The following is a 13,658-nucleotide window of genomic DNA, read 5'->3' on the forward strand; positions in this document are numbered from 1 at the left end:
CTACAACCTGGCCAGGAACAACCTCTTCAGCTAATGTCTCTTCAACTCCTGTTGCTCAGCCAGTGTGAGTGAAACCCATGCCAGCCAACACTGATTCTTACAAACTGCTCCCAGAGGAAGACAGTGTTATGCTCCCATTTAACAGATGAGGACGGCAAAGCTCCAATCAGTTAAATGTCTCATCAAAGACAAGATGTCTAGTATCAAGTACTGACAACCACTGAATGATTCAGTGAGGCCTCAGCCTGTCTTCCAAACACGTATTCCCCAGCCTGTCTTCCAGCTCCTTCTCCACTTCCTATATTGCCTCTTACCATGGAATAGTTGGGGCAGAGAAGTTCTGAATCACACTAAGTCATTCCCTAGCCTAACAGTCATATAGAAGAAAGTCATTTGAGTGGTCTGGGAGGTGGCACACTGGATGAAGCATTGGACTCTCAAGTATGAGGTCCTGAGTTCAGTCCCCTGCAGCAAATGTACCAGAGTGATGTCTGGTTCTCTCACTCCTCCTATCTTTCTCATAAATAAATAAATAAAATCTTTTTAAAAAAGGTGTTTGATTTAACTACTTTTTGTTATTGATGAAAGTTCAGGCTTTGTGAAATTAAAGGTTCATTTATGGATGGGAGATAAGTGATATTTGAGGTAGTTTCAAGCACAAGGCCCAGAGTTTGATCCCCAGCACCATATCTGACTGAGTAGTGCTCTGGTCTCCCTCAGAAGTAATCTCCTTTTGTTTCCATATGTAATATTGACTAACCTTGCAATCTTTTTTTTCTTTTTTTCTTTTGCCTCCAGGTTTATCGGTGGGGCTCGGTGCCTGCACTACAAATCCACTACTCCTGGAGGCTATCTTTTTCTTGGTTAGGGCAGAGAAAAATGGAGAGAGAGAAGAAGGGGAGACAGAGAGAGGAGAGAAAGATTGACACCTGCAAACCTGCTTCACTATGCTTGCAAAGTGAAGCCCCTGCAGGTAGAGAGCAGGGGGCGGGGGGGCTGGAACTGGGATCCTTCTGCTGGTCCTTGAGCTTTGCACTTTGTGTGCTTAACCCGCTGTGCTACCTTCTGGCCCCCTAACCTGGTAATCTTATTGAAGCTTATGTGAGAAAGCTCTGTCAGCTTCTTGTACCTTCCTTTAATCAGCTCCATCTTGCTGTGATATGAAAGACATACCAGAGATACATATAACTCGCTATTTAGACACCTGATAATTTGTCCTATTTTGCAATTAATAAAATGGTGGCAGGCAACAATACTACTTCACCCTTGCATTTAAACTGTCTGGGAATATGTGGCTATAGTTCTGTAGAAGAAATCGTTTATTATTGTTTACCAGCTTGTAAAACTCTAGTGCAAGAGCTTGACATCTAAATAAATAATGAAAGACATTCGTCATCATTGAAAAATAAAGACATAAGCAATAAGTAGGCCTTTAAAAGACCCACTTGACAGTGTATGAGTGTTAGGATTTATTTATTTATTTATTTATTTCCTTTTGTTCCCTTGTTTTATTGTTGTAGTTATTATTGATGTTGTCGTTGTTGGATAGGACAGAGAGAAATGGAGAGGGGAGGGAAAGACAGAGAGGGGGAGAGAAAGATAGACACATGCAGACCTGCTTCACGGCCTGTGAAGCGACTCCCCTGCAGGTGGGGAGCCAGGGGCTCAAACCGGGATCCTTAATGCCAGTCCTTGCACTTTGCACCACATGCGCTTAACCCACTGTGCTACCGCCTGAGTCCGGAGTGTCAGGATTTTTAACTGTTAGAATATGATGACTTTCTGACCTGAGAAAGAGCTAAAGCTTTCCTAATTTGGTTGTTTTCCCTGGAAAAGAAGTTCCTAGTTAGCCAGCCTGATATGAACCTCCCACTCTAGAATTTTCCTTTTTCTTAGTTGCCATAATATCTGAACCCTGGCACAGTCCCAGGATACCAATAAAGGTTCTTAAGTCCCTCCCTGTTCTGATTCCAAGGACCCTTGCTGTGGAGATAGCATAAAGGTTATGCAAAGAGACTCTCATGCCTGAAGCTCTAAAGTCCCAAGTTTAGTTCCTCACACAACTATAAACTCTTTAAAGCTGACAAGTGTTCTGCTTAAAATCAGTTCATTAATTAAAATGACAGAAGAGAGAAGGAACCACATGGTAGTGCACCCAGTAGCATACACATGGTAGTGCATGCCACCATGCACAAGGACCTGGATTAAGCAAAATAATGGTTACACAAAAAGACTCATGCCTGAGTTACCAAAGGCACTAAATCCAATCCCCAGCACCACCATACGCCAGAGCTGAGCAGTGTTCTGGGAAGAAAAAGAAGGAAAGAAGGGGAGTCGGGCAGTAGCACAGCAGGTTAAGCGCAGGTGGCACAAAGCACAAGGACCAGTGTAAGGATCCTGGTTCAAGCCCCCGGCTCCCCACCTGCAGGGGAGTCGCTTCACAGGCGGTGAAGCAGGTCTGCAGGTGTCTGTCTTTCTCTCCCCCTCTCTGTCTTCCCCTCCTCTCTCCATTTCTCTCTGTCCTAACAATGACATAAATAACAACAATAATAACTACAACAATGATAAAAAAAAAACAAGAGCAACAAAAGGGAAAATAAATAAATATAAAAAAAAGAAAAAGAAGGAAGGAAGAAAGAAAAGAGAGACAGAAAGGGAGGGGAGAAAGAAAGAGAAGGGAAGGGAATGGAAGGGGAGAGGAGGGGAAGAGGAGGGGAGGGGAGGGGAGGGGAGAGGAGAGGAGAGGAGAGGAGAGGAGAGGAGAGGAGAGGAGAGGAGAGGAGAGGGGAGGGGAGGAGAGGAGAGGAGAGGAGGGGAGAGGAGAGGGAAATAAAGGGAAGGAAAAGAAGAGAAAAGTTTACAAGGGTACTCACTGTTCTCACCTCCACGGGCAGTTCTGCCTGACTCTACCAGGCAGGCTTAGCTCCCCACAACCCCAGAGTCTAGGCCTCACAGCAACCACCTCCCCCCCCCCCCCAACACACACACATTTGCCTGCTGTGCTGCCCACAACAGTGTTCTTGCTCAGCTGCCACAAAATAAACCATCTCAAAGCATTCAGCTGAGGGGAGGCAGCTGGTTCTGCTTGAAACTAGGAAGGGATCATCCTTCCTGCTCAGAGGGGCCAGTCTTCCTTTGTTCATTGATATCTCCTTTGTTCATTTCAAAGTGAGTAAGAACCATTGAGATCTCTGACACAGATTGAAGGGTCTGACAAAGCATTTGCACTTAAGGCTACCATTATTTTTTTTATTAAAAATTCAGAAGGAAAGGAACATCGTGAGATCTGATTAAAGGGATTGTGATCACCAGGAAGGAGAAGGAGAAGGAGAAGGAGAAGGAGAAGGAGAAGGAGAAGGAGAAGGAGAAGGAGAAGGAGAAGGAGAAGTGAACTAGATCCGTTTGGCTGGGGGTAAGGGGTGTGCAGTGGGGAAGGAGGAATGAGAATGATTTACCTAAAATTGTGTTGTTCACTGAAGGCACCATGCAAAGTTAGACTGGCAGACTATTTTTCGTAGGTGCTTGAGAACCTTCCTCAGTCCTCTTCAGAGCCCTCTGGTTTCTTAATTTTTCTATTTAAGTGCCAATCATGAAGTGGAGTTCATATAATAATGGGTGGACCACCCCAGTCTGTACTTTTGTTCTGTGCCTTTGTAACAACTCAAAGCTGATTGGTTGGGCAGAGAGACCAGCTGACTGGTAGGTCAGCTGATTGGTTGGGGACAGACAAATCAATTCATAGATATTCATAGATATTCATAGAGAAGGAAGTCATGAATCTGACAGCAGACAACAAATTAAAGGATTCTAAGTTACAAAAGAAGAAGGAGGAGGAGGAAGGTGGGGGTCGGGTGGTGGCGCGTGGTGGCGCAGTGGGTTAAGCGCACGTGGTGCAAAGCGCAAGGACCGGCTTAGGGATCCCTGTTCGAGCCCCCGGCTCCCCACCTGCAGGGGAGTCGCTTCACAAGCGGTGAAGCAGGTCTGCAGGTGTCTGTCTTTCTCTCCCCCTGTCTGTCTTCCCCTCCTCTCTCCATTTCTCTCTGTCCTATCCAACAATGAACAACATCAACAATGGCAATAATAATAATCACAATGAGGCTACAACAACAAGGGCAACAAAGGGGGGAAAATGGCCTCCAGAAGCGGTGGATTCATGGCACAGGCACCGAGCCCAGCAATAACCCTGGAGGAAAAAAAAGAAAAGAAGAAGGAAATTCTTATTTCCAGATGATATGATTATATAGATAGAAAACCCTAAAGATGGCGTGTTGCACTAAAGTAAAGGACTCTGGGGGTGGAGGTGGAAGTGGGGGCCGGGGAAGGACTTGCATGTTGGGTAGTATGCCAGCTCCCCCTGGCTTCTGCTTAACCAAGTACTGGTATGCCTGTATAGGGATTGGTTTGATCCCATTCAAAGCGATCTATTTACATGGTTTGATCCCATTCAAAGCGGTCTATTTACATAAATCACTTTTACATAAAGCACCACACTCCCTCCAGGGCATTAGTGGTTCAGTGATAGAATTCTTGCCTGCTCCGCCCCCTCTCCTTGTCATACCCTGATTTTCACCAGTCACTTTTCTCTCCACCCTCTCTGCTTTGCATCCTGTTCCCACCCTACTGGGCTAGTATATTTATAAGGACAAGATTGTTTGTAGTAGTTGAGTTTAGCTTAGCTTGGTATAGATTGTGCTGCGTCCTGCATGAATAAAGAGATACTGCGTACAGCTCAACCATGAGTCCCTGGTCGTCTGTTACCCGCCCGTGAAGCCAGCCTGGCGAAAACAACACTTGCAGATCCTGGTGCATGATGGTGGAGGAAGACCTAGTCTGGGGATGAGAGTTCTGCAGAAAACGGAGAAATTTTACACAGGGATCAATAACTGTGTTTAATGTAAATCACTAATCTCCCAATAAAAAAAGAACAACAGCAACCAAAGAAAAAGGCTAAAGACTCTATCAACAATTAATGAATACAATAAAGTAGATGGTTACAAAATGAATATACAGAAGCCTATTGGATTCCTATAGGAAAATAGCAAATGTGAAGAAAACGGGGCTGGAGAGGGCACACTCTGCCATGCATAGGGACCGGGGCTCAGGTCCCCTGCCGCCACCCTGTGGGAGCAACTGCAAAGGAAGCTTCAGAAGCAGAGAAGTAGTGTCACAGCATCTCTCTTCTCCCCTTATTTATTTTTCTCTCCCTCTCTGTTTCCCACTATCTAAAAAGATAAAATAGGGCAAGGGTGATTTTATTGTAAGGATTGTATGATAAGGATAGAAAAATCAATGAACCAACAAAAATAAAAAGACAAAGCAGTGGATATAACAATAGAACTCTGGTTACCTGGTGAGAAGGCAAAAGGAGAAAGACAGGAGCTAGTACACGAAGAAGGACATCATGAACCCCTTCAAAGGAACTTGCACACAGCATTTCAATCTTGAGAGTCCATGAATTGCGAGGGAGTGAGACAGGGTACTTCTCTACTGGCTGTGTTGAATGTGTATGATAAGAATTAAACTCTTTGGGAGTTTGGCAGTAGCACAGTGGGTTAAGCGCGGGTGGCGCAAAGTGCAAGGGCCGGATTAAGGATCCCGGTTCCAGTCTCCAGGTCCACACCTGCAGGGGAGTCACTTCACAAGCCATGAAGTAGGTCTGCAGGTGTCTATCCTTCCTATCTTTCTCTCCCCCTCTCTGTCTTCCTTCCCCTCCTCTCTCCATTTCTCTCTGTCCTGTCTATCCAACAACAATGACATAAGTAACAATAATAGCTACAACAATTAAGAAAACAAGGGCAACAAAAGGGAATAAATAAATATTTTTAAAAAGAATTAAACTCTTTGTGTACTAAACATAGGCTGCTGATGCATATGGAGATTTATAAGGGGAAATGAGGTTTCAGTAGACATACTATCTGGAGACCTGCTATTTTTCTTTTTTTCACCAAGTTACTCAACAGCTTTTAATGACAGTAACTAGTTTTCTGGTATTGGTTTCTCATTGGATGAATGGCATTGCAGCAAACAGCTTTGTCCCCAATATATCCTAACGTGCTCAACATTTAGGTCTGTGGGAACTGACTGCTTATTAGGAAGACTACGTCGGTGAATATCCTTGTAACTCCTGGTAGTACGAGGAGTTTTAACTTTGTTAAATATTTGTACAGTCGTAGATATTCACCTGGAGGTGTTTCTAGGACACAGACTGCTGGATGAAAGTGTGCTTTTACTTTTTGATGCTTTCCAAAACATGCCCCTTTTTCTCCCCCTTTTCCTTCTCACCAATCCTGGTATTTTCATGCTGTTTTGTCTTGACTTTTATCTTTGCCACTTGGATGGGGGGAAAGTGTGGAAAAAAAGGTGTTTCATGTGATTTTGCATTTTCTTGATTACTAGTGAGGGTGTATATTTTTGGAGATGTTGGTGAGGCTTGTATGGTTCTTTTGGGATGGCTCGAAGCATGTTCTTTGTGCTGATTTCCATTGATGTGTTTCATTATTTTAAAATTTGACTCAGAAGAATTTATTCATGGCTTTGATTTATTTTTCTTAAGTATCATTTCCCTTTTACTTAGAATATACTTGAAATTTCATACACTCAAATTTGTTGGGATTCTTTTTATAATGTTTATCTTGGAGGAGCATGTCTGGGAAGGCTTCTCCATTCTAGGCCCTTCTAACCTACTTTCCTTACCATTATTTTTCACACTAAACATTTAATTCACCTACAGGTTATTTTCATATTTGAGCTCATACTCTTAATTTCTTTTTTGAGATAGAATTATAATTCAGTTTTATAGTCTCTTGGTCATCCTAGTACAGTTTATCAAATGATCGATTTTTTTTCAACCACTGGATTAAGGATGTCATTTTGTTATAAATAAAATTTTATATTTTATTCTGGTTCTGTCTGTTCTATTTTGTTCCATTAATGAATCTGTCCTCAAACCCGTAATTCATTCATTTTTATGACTATAGCTTTATATTACCTTCAAAAACCTGGTAAAAGAAGTAACCCAGTCGGGATATAGGCATCACCATGTCCATAGTGACTTTATTCACAATAGCAAACACTTGAAAATAACCAAAATGTCCTTCGACAGATGACTGGATAAAAAAGTTATGGGAATGGTGTGGGAGATGGTGCAGTGGATATAGCACTGGACTCTCAAGCATGAGGTCCCCAGTTCAATCCCCAATAGCACATGTACCAGAGTGATGTCTGATTCTTTCTCTCTCTCTCTTTCCACCTATCTTCTTCATAAATAGATAAATAATTTTTTAAATCCTTTTAAAAATATTTATTTATTTATTTTCCCTTTTGTTGCCCTGGTTGTTTTATCATTGTTGTGGTTATTGTTGTTGTTGTTATTGATGTTATTGTTGTTGGATAGATAGGAGAGAGAGAAATGGAGAGAGGAGGGGAAGGAAGACAGAGAGAGGGAGCGAAAGATAGACACCTGCAGACCTGCTTCACTGCTCGTGAAGTGACCCCCTAACAGATGGAGAGCCGGGGGCTCGAACTGGGATCCTTATGCTGGTCCTTGCACTGGGCACCATGTGCGCTTATCCTGCTGCGCTAACACCTGACCCCTTAAATAAATTTTTTTTGAAGTTATGGGACGTATACTCAATGAAGTATTATTCAATAATAAAATGGATAATATTGTGGTCTTTGGGATAAGAGGATGAAATTGGAGAAGATCATGCTTAGTCTGAATATTGGCCCCAGATCACATCAAATCGATGGGGTTTACAGTCAACAATATTTATACACCTTTCCCATATTTGGGAGCTACTCTCTTCCCTGACCCAGTTTTCTGGTCCTTTTCCCAGCCATAACATCATCTCCCCAGACAATAACTAGTATCCACTTGCATAGGCCCTTTGGAATATAACTAAAATATGCCTACTAGCTATCTACAAAACAGAGCCCCCCCACCCCCACCCAATTCTTCATCTGCACTACTCCAGCCTTTAGGTTCATGATTAGTCAACAACTTGTTTGGCTTTATATGCTAACTCTCTTTTCAGCTACCAGGTTCCAGATGCTAGAATGATGCCAACCAGACTTCCCTGGATAGACGACCCCACCAATATGTCCTGGAACTCCACCCAACTAGGGAAAGAGAGAGGCAGACTAGGAGTATGGATCGACCAATCAACGTCCATGTTCAGCGAGGAAGCAATCACAGAAGCCAGACCTTCCACCTTCTGCATTCCACAATGGCCTTGGGTCCATACTCCCAGAGGGTTAAAGAATAGGAAAGCTATCAAGGGAGGGGATGGGATACAGAGTTCTGGTGGTGGGAATTGGGTGGAGTTGTACCCCTCTTATCCTACGGTTTTGTCAGTGTTTCCTTTTTATAAATAAATTAAAAAAAGATCATACTTAGTGAAGCAATAAAGGAGGTGAAGGGCATCTACAGAATGGTTTCTACTCATATGAGGAATATAGAGAATTGAACATATGAATGTGAAAAAAAAATGTCAATTTATATCTAAGACTGTGGGAGAATTAGAGTGATTATCTATGGGGGTGGGGCTGGGAACACAGACGTTTGGTGATGGGAGTGTTGGAGAAAAAAAAAGACTACCCTGTAAACCATTACTTAATAAATCTCTAAAGTTAAAAAGAATAATAACCCAGTCCTATTCTTTCTAGAGAATACATAGAGGCCATGTGGTGGCGCACCTGGTTGAGCACATATGTTGCAATGCGCAAGGACCTAGGTTCAAGCCTCTAGGCTTCACCAGTGGTGAAGCAGTGCTGCAGGTGTCTCTCTGCGTCTCTTCCTCTCTACCTTCCCCTCCACTGTCCATATCTGGCTGTCTCTATCAAATAAATAAAGGTAAAAAAATTAAAAAGAATACACAGCTACATTATAGATTCTCCTTTTTTTTTTTTTTGTTTTTACTAGAGCAATGCTCAGTTCTGGTTTATAGTGGTATAGGGGATTGAACCTGGGACTTTGAAGACTCAAGCATGAGAGTCTCTTTACATAACCATTACGCTTATCTACCCCCCCATAGATACTTCTGTAAGACATTTGTTCTTTCAATTCACTGATAAATTATCAAAAGATTATTGATATTTTGATTATAGTTACACTTATTTATTTTTTAATTCTTTATTTATTAGATAGAGACAGAAATTTAGAGGGGGAGGAACAGATAGAGAGGGAAAGAGACAGAGAAAGACACCTGCAGTCCTGCTTCACCACTTGTGAAGCTTCCCCCCCTGCAGGTGGGGACCAGAGGCTTGAACCTGCGTCCTTGTGCACTGTAAAGTATGCACTTAACCAGGTGCACCACCCCCTGGCCCCTACACTTAATTCTATAACATCTGCCATTGCTACAATATTAACTCAATTTAACAACAGGTCTCTTAAATTATCCTTTACTGGATTTGTCTCCTCTGCATACATGGTTCACATTTCTGTTCTATTTCTATTATTATTGTAGCTTAATGTTTTTCCACCCTGTTTTCTTACTATATCTGACAGATTCTTGACAGAGCAGCCACTGTTTGATCTCCACATGATCATAATATTAGCTTCTCCATAAGAAGAATCACTCTTTAGTTTGCATAGGCAAAATACCTATGTGCATAAAGAGGAAGGTTATTGACCCACATAGAAATGCCTCTAGTGTTTCTCTATGGGCTGTTACCTCCTAAGGACATTTCCCTACATTCTCAACTAGTAGAGGGGTTTTGAATGCCAGGAATGGGCATGGATCTTTATCAAGTGTTTTAGAGGGATCTCTTGAGACGTTTATGCAACTTTGGTCTTCTCACCTACTGCTGCATTCAGTTACTCTCACATCGAGCCACCTCTTGGGAAACTGTACTTGATGAGGTTTTCTCTCATTCTATTCTTTTCTTGGACCTCATTTTCCATTTACTATATCAACTAGAACATCTCAATAACTCCAAATTTTCAACCCCCCTCTCCCAGATGAAACTTGGTACCAGACCTTGTCCACACTTGCCACGGTGTTCATCAGCCTGAGCTGTCTGGTATGAGACACCTTCCAGAAATGAATTTATTCACACATTCATTTCCGTGTTTGCAAAGAGAACACATAAGGGCCTCTTTCAATATCATGGGGGCTTCTCTGTGTGATGTAGGAAACCTTATGGATCCCTTAACTTTACCCTTTAAAAAAAAAGATTATTTATGTATTTATTAGAGAGGTAGAAGGAGAGAGAGAAAAAGAACCAGACATTACTCTGGTATATGTGCTGCCAGGGATCGAACTCAAGACCTTATGCATGAGTGTCTAATGCTTAATCCATTGCGCCACCTTCCAGACCACTTTTTTCTTACTTATTGTCACCAGAGTTATTGCTGAGGCTCAGTGCCTACATATAAAAACTGCAGCAAAGGTGGGCGCGTGGAATAACATCATTGCAAGACTGGCCAGCTCCTCATGGGGCGCGAGCGCTTCCACACTACGATCATCATCTCTGGCATTATGCTATTCCACTGCAGAATACTGTGCCCCAGGATGGTTCCGTAGCCCCCATGTCCACTCGGTCGATTCCAAATTATATTCCTCCATGAGGATAATTTCTGGAACCATCTGTTCCACCCCGGTCCCATGGCTGCCAGTTCTTAGCAACATCGCCCCGCCAGATATTCATCGGGATGCGGCATCATCTAAGTTCATTTCCCACGTCTACACTCGACCGGACCTGCCAATATACGTGGATATCTTCACCCACCCTGTCCAACGCTTGACGTCTCATCACCCAATCTGGTCCCCTACGCCTACACTGAACTTCTCTGTTCCAGACTCTTGGAAACAGAGTTGGCAGTCAGCTGAGGTCAAGAACAAACACCTCATCACAGACCCCTGCAAGCGTCAACCCGGCTTTGACCTAGCACGTTATGATTGGGCCCTCCTCAATCGCTATGGAACAGGCCATGGCCGGTGAGCCGCTATGTTCCATCGCTGGGGAGCCAGAGACGACCCGAACTGCCCCTGAGGCTCCAGACAGACTATGACCCACATAGTCAACGACTGCCACCTCTCCAGATTCAAAGGAGGTCTCGAAACTTTACATCAGGCTCAACCTGACGCTGTTGACTGGCTACGGAAGAAGGGCAAACGCTAGAAGAAGAAAAGTGCCTATATAGTAACTGTACTACATTATACCCAGTGGCCATTTTTTCCTTTTTTTTTTTTACTGGACAGAGAGAGATTGAAAGGAGTGAGGAGATAGAGAGGGTGAAGGAGAGACACGGACAGATCTGCTTCATTCTTTGTGAAGCTCCCCTACTGCGGGAGAGGGATTCTTGTGCACGGTAACATGTACATGCACTCAGTCAGGCAAGCCACCACCCAGCCCCCTCCCTTGACTTTCTAGAGCAGTGATATTGGCTTTGGGCCTAGGCGAGATCAATATGCCCAAACTCTTGTAAGAATTCCTAGTCTGTTGGTATGCATGAGACCCCTTCTGTTTCATTTGGTTTAAATCCCCCCCTGCTTAACACTATTCTATTTACATAACCACTTCATTCTATTTATATAACCGCTGTTAACAAGCACCTCCCTCCAGGGCATTGGTTCAATCCCCACTGTTTCATGATATGTTTTTGCTCCACCCCCCCTCCTTGTCACACTCTGATTGTCACCAGTCACTTTTCTCTCCACCCTCTCTATGTCACACCCTGTTTCCACCCTACTTGTCAAGTATATATAAAGACAGCATTGTGAGTTTTAGAGTACTTTACCTTGAGTTTAGCTTAGCTCGTCTTAGATTGTGCTGCGTCCTGCATGAATAAAGAGATACTGCCTACAGCTCAACTATGAGTCCCTGGTCGTCTGTTACCCGCCCGTGAAGCCAGCCCGGAGAAAACAACCTAACCCGTCGAAAACGACATATGGCGCCCAACGTGGGGCCAGACCTGCACAACTCCCAGATAAGTGAAGACTTTGCCTACCTATGCACTATGGTCTTTTACTTACGAAGAGGTTTGCCAAAGCCTCTACTGTTTCATCATGAGACCGTTACTCTGTCTCTGGAACATTTTGCTCTGGGCCAAACTCTGTTTCCCTGACCGGGAACTTTGGTTTCTTATGACCGGGATCATAGAGCTTGGGAGATGCATGGAGATTTCTCCTTGGACTTTCTGGATTCCCTCTCCCATGTTTCCTGAGGAAAAGGACTACATTTTGCTCCGGGCCACAGTTTGGTTCTTTATGACCGTGATCGTAGACCTTGGGATATGCATGGAGATTTCCCCTGGAACTTTCTGGACTTCTTCTCGAATGTTTCCCATGGAGAAGGACTACTCTAATTTGAAGAACATTCTCGAGTACCCTGGCAGTTCCCAAGTATGGAGACATGTGGTTAGTTCTACTCTCCTGATTGGATTCTTTCTTCAATGGGAAGACACTTTTAAAAATGGGTGCCTGAAGCAATCCAGCAGGAACAGTCAGAAACACCCTAAATGGAATTTCGAGGAGCTTTTTGGACTAGGTCGCCCTCCGGGGATTCTTAATCCTACATGGTGAGATCTTGATAATCTGGTTCAAGTTGCGTTTCATAAGAGAATGATTTGAATGACTGAATTTTTGTTTGACATTGACTTAAAAAAAAAAATGCTGGACGCAGCCATGATTTCTAGAGACATCCAGAAACAATCCAAAAAATTGTTTTTTTCCTCTTTTGATTTCTCTTTTACGTCTTGACATGAATCTGAAACGTTTAATCCTGAAAACTGTATGAGTTATGGGTGGGGCAGATAGTGCAATGATTATGTTAATTATTCTCATGCCTAAGGCTTTTAACCGTGGTTCTTCTGTTTACCTTTCCACATTTTATTGAGTTTAAAGTGTTTTAACAACCTTGAAATGATACTAGAAAGGACTTCCAATTATAATGGAGTTATCAATGATAGTAAACTTCTAATCTGCTACAAGTTTTGTTTGACAAGTAAGTGAATTTCAGCTGTCAAGTCTTCACATGAAAAAGCATCTACTCAAATGGAATTCCCGGAAATCCATTTGGACCCCTGTTCTCTGACATCGCCCCCGGAAACCAATGATGTGACCTGGCACGACCTGAAGAAACAGATTCACAGACTCGAAAGCTCACTCTCTACAGAAAAGCAGAATTCTGGTGGCCAACATTCCCCATCGAGACAGACGTGCAGCGTTTCATCCTCCGGCATTTTCTTCTGTGGTCAGCTACTTTGGACTGACACCTCCATCGGACTTACTGGTACACACAGCTGTGTTTCTCAAAGACTAACTTCAGCCAATTGCCTTGAAACTTTATAGACCATGTCCCCTCGCCTGCAGGCTCTGTCCCAGAGGCAGAAAGCTCCCCCTCCTTATTAGGTTATGCCCACAGAGGCATGAAGCGCCCCAAGAGGCAAGAGATGCCCACAGAGGCAGGAAATGCCCTTTGAGGCAAGAGATGCCCCCAGAGGCATGAAGCATTCCCAGAGGCAAGAAATGCCCTTTGAGGCAAGAGATGCCCCCAGAGGCATGAAGCATTCCCAGAGGCAAGAAATGCCCTTTCGCCTGCTAGGCCTTGCCCTTTGAGGCAAGAAAAGCTCCACTTGGCATCACACTGGTTATTGCTGCTCGCATATTTTGTTTTCCATGTCTTATGCCAGTTCTTTTGAAAACGCCTGTACGATA

General features: G+C 43.4%; 1 protein-coding gene across 4 annotated transcripts in view; it reads right to left on the reverse strand.

The window, feature by feature from the left end:
* The window catches only part of PIK3R5 (phosphoinositide-3-kinase regulatory subunit 5), a 92,134-nt gene that overhangs the window by 21,050 nt on the left and 57,426 nt on the right, over window positions 1–13,658 (reverse strand). The gene's annotated exons all lie outside the window — the stretch shown is intronic.

The sequence above is a fragment of the Erinaceus europaeus genome, chromosome 12 (genome assembly GCF_950295315.1).
Source record: "Erinaceus europaeus chromosome 12, mEriEur2.1, whole genome shotgun sequence".
In the NCBI taxonomy this organism is placed as follows: domain Eukaryota; kingdom Metazoa; phylum Chordata; class Mammalia; order Eulipotyphla; family Erinaceidae; genus Erinaceus; species Erinaceus europaeus.